The sequence below is a fragment of the Anser cygnoides genome, chromosome 1 (assembly GCF_040182565.1).
Source record: "Anser cygnoides isolate HZ-2024a breed goose chromosome 1, Taihu_goose_T2T_genome, whole genome shotgun sequence".
Classification (NCBI taxonomy): Eukaryota; Metazoa; Chordata; class Aves; order Anseriformes; family Anatidae; genus Anser; species Anser cygnoides.
In genome coordinates, this window is record NC_089873.1 from 31,305,882 (window position 1) to 31,318,019 (window position 12,138).

Consider the following 12,138-nt stretch of genomic DNA (forward strand, 5'->3'; position numbering starts at 1 on the left):
AGGAATGCTAGGTTTATTCTTCACTGTAGCAGCTTATGCTTTAAGTATTTTAGAGCCAGGATGCCCCAGCTTGACTCTTACCTTGCTCTTCAGGAATTCATTATTTTTTTCCCTTCTCTTCATTTTTGGCATGGCCTCAGCAAACATTTGGTCCCAGATTCTCCTCACAAAGAAGAGAAAAAATGATGCTGTCTGAATAAGGCAAGAGCAACTTTATCAAAAAACGGTGTGAAAGGTTAACTCAGACGATAAATGGTCTGTGCCAGACTCTCAGCAATGTTACATTGACCTGCTTTTTGTTTTGTTTTGTTTTCCCTAATTGCTTTCAAGTATGCCAAGGTCTGGCCGGTCTCCAGAAACCAGGAGCAGAAAAACAGTGCAACTCCATTTTTAACCCATCTCCTTGGACTACCCTCAAGGCAGCACTGGCACAGCTCAGACTGGAGGTCTTTGTATTCTGAGGATGTTGCTGAAGTCTGTACAGATGCACCCTACCTCCTGTGCATGTGTGAAGCTGTAGTATGGGATTAGGAAGCAACCAATTTATTCAATATTACATTTCAGAATTTTAAATCCATGCATGGTCCCTTCCCTTTTGAAGGCATCATAGCTCTGAAGTCGATAAAAAGAGTTGGCAGCACAGCTGTGCCTGGAACATTTGGAGAAAGATTTTGCTACTGAATGCTCAGTTGCCATTCCCATCAGCTGCCAGGTCGTACCCTTGATTCCAGAAAGTTTTGAAATTAGTCTTGCCAGAAAGTTCAGGACTGTTTGGACCACCTCCTTGTTCCTAGGTTACAGCCTCAGCAAACAGCTTGGTTCATTCAAATGGCCCTTCTAGACTGAACAGCGCCGACAAGACACTAAGAGCACATGAAGTTATGTGTGAACATATGCTCATAATCTAGTTTTAAACCCTCATTAAACTAGACTGCAAACCTGGAAGTACTGAGGTTATTTCTTCTTTCATTGTTGAAGTGCTGAAGAAAGCTATGAATTTATATAGAAGAAAATCTCTCTCTCTCAGGAAAAGCATTAGTAAGACTAAAAATTAAACAATCTTCCTTTAATTCCACTCAGGTTACTTTAAAATAAATGATTCAATTCTTCAAAAAGACACAACATTTTGAAAAAAAAAAAAAAAAAAAAAGTTCTCCAGATCTCCACGACCTGTTTGTATCTTTCCTTGGCCATGTCTTTACCAGCACACACCTCCACTCTCAGGATCCATTTTCAAGGAAAGCATTCAGGCTAGAATTGGCCTGTTTTGTTGGCTTGGAAGAAGAGAGAAGAGGCCAAAAGACATCTGCACACCTGAAACAGGAGACAGAGAGCAGTCTCCTCTGCTCAGAGGGAGTTCTGAAAGTCCAGCAACAGCGCTACTGGAGCAAACTTGCATCTAGACAGGGGCTCCTGCCCCTGCTTCTTTTTAGATGTTTGCCACATGAACTCTACTGCCTAAAAAGTATGTTATTTTTTCCACTTAAAGACAATCAGAAAGGAAACAAATTTACTGACCTTGTCATACAGGGAGAAAAGTACAAGGCCAAGGACGTGGTCTAATTATCAGTTGAAGTGGGATCTACCAGCAAGTGTATTTTGCCAGTAAGTACAGGTAAAATACAGATTCCTCCCTAAACAGATTATATCCACTGGGTAAGGATATCAGGCTCAGCACCTTAGCCCATCACATCACATCTATTGTCCTTCCTCTCTCCTCCATTTTTCATCTTCTTTAACAGATGCATTCTCTTAAACCTTTGCCATATAGAGATACAAGTAATCACCTAACTACCTCAGCTGTTCGCTCACCCTCCCCCCTCCCTCTCTGGGATGGGGGGAGAGAAATGGGAAAGTGAAGCCGGTGAGTTGAGATAAAGACAGTTTATTAAGACAGGAATATAATAATAACAATAATAATAATAATAGTGATAATGATAATAGTATTAATAATAATAATGTGTAAGAAAACAAGGGATGCACAATGCAATTGTTCACCACCCGCTGACCGATGCCCAGCCTATCCCCGAGCAGCCGGCCCCCCACCCCGGCCAGCCACCCCTATATATTGTTTAGCATGACGCCAGATGGTATGGAATACCCCTTTGGCCAGTTTGGGTCAGCTGTCCTGGGTCTGTCCCCTCCCAGCTCCTGCTGCACCCCCAGCCTGCTCGCTGGCAGGACAGAGCAAGAAGCCGAAAAGTCCTTGGCCTGGTGTAAACACTGCTCTGCAACAATTAAAACATAGCATGTTATCAGCGCTCTTCTCATCCTAATCCAAAACATAGCACCCTACCAGCTACTGTGAGGGAAAATTAACTCTGTCCTAACTGGAACCAGGACACTACCTTTCCAGACAATCCCACAGATGAGATGGAGGCTGACTATGATATCTAGCTGATTTATCAGTTCCTAACCTTGCTCCCTGAAACTCACAAATCTTCTGGCCCCATCAGCCTGCAATGACCCGAGAGTTCTCCACCATCTTTTACACAGAAGTAATTCTGGTCAATTTACAATGCCTTTGAGAAAAGGCCTTGAACTGCCCAAACTCTTAGTCATTCACCACATTTAAATCCTCCGATACGTGGAATTATGCGTGTACCCTTTGTCCAAGGAAAGAAAACTTCAGAACATAGAAGTGCTTTCATGGAAAGTTTCTTCTGTCTGTTAAACAAGTCAAGGCAGCCATCACCCATTTCTTGGCTGGACACTCTGTACAGATCTGACTGAAGAGTTTCCAGCCTCCCACAGTAACTTACAGATGTATGACCAGCCAGTCTTGCAGGGCTTTGCATCCACACCAGAAATCAGCATCAGATGACTCCCTTATGCTGCATATCCTTTCATGTCACAGTCCCACTGAAGTCCCATTAGGTCTGATCAGCCCTATTCACCTGGCCAGGCTCTAAAGTGGTGCCACTGATGTGGAGTCACAGAAATCACTTTATATGCTCCTGAATGTGCACAGTTGTTCATGGCTTTATATGTGTGCGGGTGGTCAGAAAGCAATGTTTCAGAGCTTAACCCAGGTTAATAGCTTAACCCTAGCTGGTTGGTAGCACCAGCTCTTAAGTCATAACAGTCTTCTTGTGAGTAACAAAACTGGCAGCCACCACGTATCACTGGATCCCTACCTAGTTCTGTTTCTCAGTCATCTCTCTTATTATTACAAGTAGCTCCAAGGTCAAGGGTCAGTAGAGTTGGAGAGTTTACATACCTACCCCCAGCGTGCAGAGACTGGTGGCCATCATTCTCTCCAGTCAACCTCCTAGTCCCTGCTAGGGAAAACCCCCAAGTCCTTCCTAGGTCTCTCCATCCCCCCCACCCAGTCCAGGTGATGACCTTGACACTGAGTCTCTTAAAATGACAGTAAAGAACAGGCAACAGCAACCATGAGTGTGCTGCCAAAGAATCCCTCCCTTGCAGCTGGCTGCAATGCTAAACTAAAGCTTGTGGCCTGTCTTCCACATCTGTGCTGGTATCACTGTGCTATCCTGTGCTAGGTAAAAATATTCTGAGCCCTTCATTAGCTACAGGAGTTGGTCAACATTGACTTCCTTGCTATGCCTAGGAGACTAACTTCTTACAATTACAGCTTGTTATAAATAATGGGTACTTGAAGAAAAAATAATAATAATAGTAATCATCATCATCATCTGAAATCCTTCCTGACATATCATTATTGCACTGGGAGCTGGGATTTCTCCACTTTTATTCCAACTTTCCCAGGTTAGGACATGTTTATTTTTCTGGGAACTCAGTTCACCATTGCTCCTCCTCCATTCTCCCAGAACAAACACTAATTCTGGACATGCACAGATTTATTTAGGGCAGGGAGGGGGGCTGCAAGGAGGACAGGGCATACTGACAGGCACTCCCCATATCTCGCTGCTTTGCCTGGCTTATACCTATACTTACGGGTTCTGCATCACAGCAGTACAGAGTCTGAGTACACGGTTCTGCACAGTAACTAGAAGACCTGACAGGCATGTGTGACAGTTGCATCCCTCCTCTATTTTGTGCTAGCAGCACTCTAGCTCAGCTGCTGCTGATAAGCAGGCCTAATTGGACACAGACATTGTAAAATTGTACAGAGTCACACCTTATCAGGAACTAAGCTGCCTGTCCAAGGACATGAATTCCTATGCAGAGCTGGTGTAGTTGAGAAACTACTAATAAGAAAAAAGATAAAAGAAGGAAAAGAAAAAAGAAAAAAAAAAGGCCTGTATTGGATGACTGTTGAAGGAAGGAATTTGACTACAAGTCAACAACTTTACACTATAAATACTTGCAGCCACTAGAGCCCACTGAGCAGGGACACCTCTCAGGGTTGTTCCTCAAAGCTTAGAGATCCCTTACCTGGCATCTGATGTTTACAGCAGGGTAAGTGGCACTGCTATATACTTGCAACATTTAAATTTACCAAGTTTAAGTGACATTTTGTATACATCAACCTAGCTTAATTATTAGGCTTGTAGTAGGTAGCAGGTTTGACCTCCAACCAACCATAATAGAATGCTTGACTGCCATCTATGTTTGATCATTAATTCTGCTTAATCATTGATTAATAAACCCTTTTGGTTAACCTCAAGATAAAAATATTTTCAATAATTCACCTGCAACACCAGGCAGCAGCACAAGGTACTATGTGTGCACATACGTGTGTGTAAAAAAAGAGAGGACTATCATCTTAGATGTTCCTGAACAATCCATAGGCTTTATAAACCTAACAAATTTGAACAGACGTTTATTTACAAAAGGGGATCTGATACCCAGATGTCTTTTCTGAGAAGCTTTTTATCTGTTTGGCTATTCAGAGAGGGAGAAATATGCATGTAATTCTAACAGATACATATGATAAAGGCTTCAGAAAACATATTGCTAATATACTAGCTGGGGAAGCTGCAATTCATCTTAAATGTTTGCCCCAGCAAATTAGCTGAAGTCATTTTAGGTTAGCAATAGTTCATTGACCCAACCTTCCTAATAACACTTCTAACTTCACAAGCAAGGATTGGGTGTGAGATTGGCACGTGGTACGTAACTTTTTCTGATTTTCTATGCTCATGCATATGCCATTTCATAGCAAACTGTAAAAAGAAAGATGAAGAATATAAATAAGACTCAATTTCTTATACTATTCCTTTAGATATGTCCATCTTAAAGCCGTATAATTTAGATTGTATAATTTATAGTCGGACGTTTATTTTGTAATCTCTCTCTCTCAGAAGAGGGGGCCTAGAAGTCTAAATCATAAGCGATGATGAGTATGGGTGAAAAAGAGAACAAGACCGAAGTTATTTCTTCTAATGAAAAATAAAATTTCGTGTGCGGAGACAGGATTTGCCCTGGAAAAAGTGCAGAAAGAATTAGGAGTGACAGAAGACAGAACTGAAACCTGAATGCGTACAATGAGGCTGTAAGAAACTACTATTAGAGACTTGTATCTGCATAGAGAGCATCACATCAAGCTGAGTAGGAATGCATCTGCAAGTCGATTCTTATTAGAAAAAGTCATACTAACAAGCTGTAAGTTGATTGCAGACTTTAGTACAGCCTGTGATTTTAAGTCTTAGAACATCAGAATGGTTGTACTAGCTCAAACCTAGGGTCCTTCAAGTCTAGTACTCTGTCTCCAGCCACTCCAATAAGGGAATACATAGGAATGTTAGCACAGAGTAAGCACATTTCATGCTTTTCCCTTCTACTCCCCCAGTTCCAAATATTTTCTGTTCAGGAAATTCCTGAGTTTGAAGAGGTTTATCTATTTATTTATCCCCAACAGAAATCTCTTCCAAGATTTGCCCATTTTCACCTTGAATTTGTCTAATATTCTTGTCTCCACCCTATTTTTTGGCTAGTTCTGTGTATCTACTCTCTCTTCCATGAAACATTGCTGATTTTCTTTGTTTTCCTGGAACTGGCTGGTCCTTGTAACACCAAAAGACAGTCAACAGTTGATCTCTATACACAATCTCATTATCACCGATGATTGGGCTTCTGCTCATCCCCACCGTAGCCATCTCTTCAAGGCTGAAGAATGCCTCTTAGTCATTCATCACATGGAAACCCTTACCATTTAATTACCCTTGCTGCCATTTTCCAAATTCTTTCCAATTCTACTATAGCATCTTGAAAGTAAGGGGATCAGAATTGACCATAGTACTCTACAGGTCCGTGTCATAGTTATATTTTTCTTGTTGTCTACTCCTTCCTAACATCTGTTTTGCTTTCTCATTGCTCCTAAGCACAGAGCTGATGCTTTCCTAAACCTATTCCCTACAAGATCTTGTTAACAGTAATCATCACAGGCCCATTATTTTACTTTTTACCCCCTGAACACCACTTTATTTACTTTGAATTCCATTTTACTGTTCAGCTATCCAGGCTTCTCAGAAGTTTCTCAAAAACACTCATAAGGAATGAAGCATCAGAATGACTTTCCAAGTAATAAATACAAAATAAATCTGACATGGCATCAGCAAAACTATTAATTTCAATGAGTGCTATAGAAGATACACTTGAGAATCCTGTACAGGCGAAATTGTTGTTTTCATACAATTTATCCACAGTTATATGTGCCTCAAATGGCAAATCTTTCTCTTTACTCTTTCAAGATTTTAATATTGGTTTATGTACACTCTTGCTTCGTAGACTTCTACAGATCAGCTGAGCAAATATGAAAGATTTTACACCCTAAGACACTGCTCTATTCACAGGAAGCTAATTTTTGCTGGTCAAAATATTTACTGATTTACTTATATAATAAATAACTGTGAAGAGATCATTATTATAGCCGTCCCTTCAAATTTTCAATACAGTCAAAATGGGGGGGGGGGGGTATTAATTTTTTACAAATGTTCAGTAGAGTGGTTCCAGCAAGAAGAAACATAATCTCTGCAGAAAGACCAGCATGTCAATGGATTTCTGAAGAAAAATAAGCTTTCCTAGGCACAATAATCTCTTAGTCACTGTTTTGGAGACATGGTTGCTGGTTGACTTTTAAGATTTGAAATGGAGTAAAACCTACAAGCATGTTCATAAGAAACAAGCCTGTATTTCTAGAACATGATAGGTAACTAATGTATTTTCTGAACCTAATTTATGTAATTTATTTGCCTTGAAAAGCACTGTATGGCGTACAAAAATGCACAAAAGGATAGCTTGTTTTTTATTTCATAGGGAAGTACTGCTGTGTGATGCAGCACTTCTTTGGTCCTCAGACTTCATGGATGGCAAATAAGCAGATTTATGGTATTGTTAGAATAGACTGTGGCTCTCATGAGGTGTGACAGCTCTTATTTCATACTATTTAAGTCAGAGTGAAGTGACAGTCAGCCACACACTGGAAATGATACCTACAGGCATAAATAATGTGTATCCACATGATTCCTCCAGCATGTAAACACAATAATGTAGTTACACTCCCTCTTTCGGATGTACTCGCCTTGGCACATCAAGACTGCTCACTGGGTAGCTGTGATGTTCCATGACAAATCACCCATTCTTCACGCTTTGCTATTCTTTATGGCAGGACCCACGCCTTCTCAAATGTACAGTCCTGTTGCATTTGCCATTTTTCCAACCTGAATCCTTTTTAAAACACAGACCAACTGAATTACCAGTAAAACCACAGATATGAAAATAACCGCTTATGTCTTCTCTATAAAAGATGTGTATTGGAAAAAAAAAATAATACACATATCAACATAAAACAAGGATAATTCCTGATCCAACATATTGAGCTTCTAGGGCAAGGCTTTGGTAGCTTGGGGGGAGGAGTGGGGGAAGGCTGCAGGTGTGATCTCTGTGAGCAGAGCCCAGCAGCTGCCCCATGTCAGATCAGAGCCAGCTCCAGACGGTTCCAAAAGGGACCCACTGCTGGCCAGAGCCAAGCCAGGGAGCGATGCTGGTTGGGCCTCCGGGAGAACAGATAGAAGGAAAAAAAAAAATAAAAAAAAAAATAAAACTGCTGTGCTACAGCAGCTGGGAGAGTGAGGAGTGAGAAAATGTGAGAGAAGCAGCCCTGCAGCCCCCCAAGGTCAGTGCAGAGAAGGAGGGCAGGAGTTGCTCCAGGCACACAGCAGCAGTTCCCCTGCGGCCTGTGGAGAGGCCCCTGGTGGAGCAGGCTGTCCCCCTGCAGCCCATGGGTCCCACACGGAGCAGATCTCCACGCTGCAGCCCGTGGAGGAGCCCCCGGTGGAGCAGGTGGATGTGGCCTGGAGGAGGCTGCGGCCCATGGAGAGCCCCCGCAGGAGCAGGCCCCGGGCCGGAGCTGCAGCCCGTGGAGAGGAGCCCACGCAGGAGCAGGGGGTCTGGGGGGAGCTGCCGCCCGTGGGGGACCCGTGCTGGAGCAGTTTGCTCCTGGGGGATGGACCCCGTGGTACGGAGCCATGTGGGAGCAGTGCTTGAAGAGCTGCTGCCTGTGGGCAGCCCCCGCAGGCTCAGTTGGGGAAGGACGGCATCCCGTGGGAGGGACCCCACGTGGAGCAGGGGCAGAGTGGGACCGTGAAGGAGCGGCGGAGATGAAAAGTTAGGGACTGACTGCAGCCCCCATTCCCTGTTCCCCTGCACTGCTGGGAGAGGTGGTAGAGGATGGTGGATGGGTGGAAGGTGTTTTTAACTTTCTTTCTGTTCTCGCTGCTCTACTCTGTTAGTAATGGGCAATAAATTATATATGTGTTTTGCCCATGACAGTAACTGGTGAGTGATCTCGGTGTCCTTATCTCAACCCCATGAGCCTTTCTTCCCATCACACTTTCTCCTCTTGTTCTTTTGAGGAAGGGGACAGAGAGTGGTGTTGGTGGAGCTTAGCTGCCCGTCACTGTGAAACCACCACATCCACCTTTGCCACAACAGAAGAAAAATGTTTCAACAGAAGCACCATGTAAACAGGACATGTTTTGTAACACAGCCAACAGTCATTATCTGATGCAGCATGTTAATTTGACTCTGATCCAAGCGGTACCTTACCAAAGTAAAAACACGCTGAGTAAAGCCAGAAGTAACTCATGATAAGACTACAGCGTCAGGAGACAAGAAACCTTGCCATTCCTTGCAGCTGTATCTCAGATTATTTACGTAACCAGGGGTGACTCAGGTCAGGGCTCAAATGCACGACTGAATTATGAGTATCTAATAAGTGACTGTGTGTCTCAGCAACGATAACTCACGATAACAACTTGCATCGCCAGTGAAGGACACGTAAGCTGATCCCAGTGCCTTGGAACTGGGCATAAGACAGCACTTGCTTAACGAAATTCCTATGACAGGGATAACTTCATGAAGTGCCACATGCTGTTTTTCTTAGGTGCCTGTAAGTTGAAATAAATCATTGTTTTTAAAGAGCACAAAAGTCTAAGTGTTTAAGTCTCTTATTTCCAGTATCTCATACAGAATTCTGTTTTGTTTTTGTTTTAATCAAGTATTAAATGTCCTGATTCCCTCAACACTAAAGGAATTTTATAAGATAAAAGTTACCCTACTCACATTAGTCTACACTCACCAAAGTTTTTCGTTTCTTTGTTTGACTTCAAGGTTATCATGCAAAGTACTGCTTTAGTGTAAACTTGCTCTGCCAGGTCTTTTTTTTTTTCTTTTTGAAATGTTGATAGGTTAAATTTATACCAACAGATTTCATGTGAGAGATCCTCTGTCAGCACCTGTCTAGCTTTATGCGAGATTGGGTATCATTTGTCCTACCACTGACAGGATAAAAGCAGAAAGTCAGTATTAAAGCCCATGCTGTGCGCTTGGCTAACTCAGTAGAATATGGGGAAAGACAGGAGGAAATCAGGTTGCACCGAAGTGGTTTGTACCATTTCAAAAAAACTTCCTTGGGTTGCAAAATATTTTTCATATGCACAGAATAAAACGCAAGTAGAAACATAATAACCACAGCAATTGCCAAATGGGAAAAGTAGAAGGAGTGGAGGTCAAAACATCCAAAGGAAAAGAAAAAAAAAAAAGAGGGGGCGGGGGAGGAGGTATTACACAAGGAACAGAGAATGTGTCTCTTGATTTTAATCAAGAATCTGGATGCCTACCTGTGCAATTTGCTCTAGGGATCCTGCTTTGACAGGGGTTTTGGACCTGATGATTTCTCGAGGTCCCTTCTAACCACTACAGTTCTGTGATTAACAACATTTTTAACAACAAACCACGAGTTCTGCATTCAGTTCCTAGCAGGAGCATGTTGTATATACGCTTCACCTGCACAGGTAGTTACTTCATTTATTTGTACACAAGTGTTAACATCTGAACTGACCCCAGCGACACAGCCAGCGCTCCCTCCACACTGCCCTGTCCCCAAGACAAGGTGGCAGAACCATCAACCCCCAAGCAGGTGGGTTAGCTGCCCAGCAGGCCAAAGACCCGTTATTTTAAAAGACTTCAAATTTACATATTAAAGCAGAATGACTGAATCAAAGCCTTTGTTTGGACCCATTAAGGAATTTGGGTGGAGGATAGAGTATCTTCCCTCTCTGCTGGAACTCTGCATGCTCAGCATTATGATCATGGCATTACAACGGGTTCTTGTTCTTCAGCCAGGTGGAGTCTGGAGAACACTGCCCCAGGACAGGCATTTCAAATTTGCTTTATAATTTAATTGAGTTCTCTAAAGTGCCTATTGTTGCATGACAGAAGAGAAACGTATGTTACCCCTGCCCCGTGGGCATAATATACAACTTTTCATCAAATCACTAACCAAAGCCCTGCATATTCAAAGCTAAAAGTCTTGCCTGTGCCAGGTGTTGAAGCAAAATGGTGTGAAGTCAAGTGGGACCCCTCAGACAAGGCTCACTTCATCTTTCTTATTTCCCATTTAGCACATTCACCTCTGTGCCAGTGGGAGATGAGGAACAGATGATAGTGGTATCATCAACAAGCAACCACCTGAAATGTATTTTCTCTCCTCCTCGTGTTTAGATAAAATTCTGGTAACAAGTGGTGCCTAACAAGAGGTTTGTTGTGAAACAGAAAACCACAGCTTCAGGAAACAGCAATACAGTCACATTGCCCAGGTCAGCTGATGGGGACTACTTAATGTTCTGCATCTCTTGACCTAATCCACCCCAAACAGCAGATGTCCTGGACTCTGGAAAAAAAAAAAAATCCTTCCACACCCCATCTGAGGGTACCATCCTGTAGCTCAATATCCTGCAACACATCCATAACATCCCTGAAGTCACATGAAGACTCATCTCCGTATATTGTCCCCCACACTGTCCACTTTACAACAACATTATAAACATTGCATTGGATGAGATTCCTGTTTTGGAAGATGAGCTGCACCACTAGTGCATGTCCCCTGGGTCTTCCACAATTCCCAGTCTCTCCCTGGAGCCAGCCCAGTATCCCCAGTGGACCTCAGTCTCCATCGATTCAGACCAGCTGCATGCATAAGAGGAGACACCACACACTCCCTAGTCAGGCAGTTATATCAGGATAAAGCAGAGTCCTTTATTCGTGTTTCATCTGGGACCTGAACTGAACACAACTGCGCAACTGAAACACAAACACGCATTTTCAGCCTGACTACTTCCTAGAACGGTTCCAGGGTAGAGGTTGCCATCCCTGTGCAGGGAGGAGTGCTGTGATTCGTAAGGAGCTGGGTGAACACTAACACTAGAACAACCACTACAAACATTTCCTTCCCTTACATCCAGCCTGAAACTGTCTCTGCGTGTGGTTCTGGCTTCCAGAAGTAATGCTATCCACAGGTCTTCAGCTGAGGACTTTGGACAATCAAGTCCCAGAAAAGCTCTTAAGAGACACTCTCGATACGAGTTAAGCACAAACAACCATCCCTCAGCATAAAACAGAGATCTTCCATCATCTCCAATACATTTAGACCTAAAAATTTGGTTTTGCACTGTTAAGATGGAAGACTTGCTCAGGTTCCAGGAAAGACAGTTCTAATGATAGACGGCCCAATGAGACACGTTGAGTTCTGAAACTTCCACATCCCCCACCTCTGAAGGAGTAGGCCTGAAAAACCAAGAACTTTCAAACCAACATGGCACCATCCTAACCTGTCCCTCAGAATTCAGTGGAGGACCGTTAGTGTTGGTCATAACTGCTCTCATGCAGCTCAGCAGGGTAGACAATTCAGACGGCAGGGAAAGGCCACAA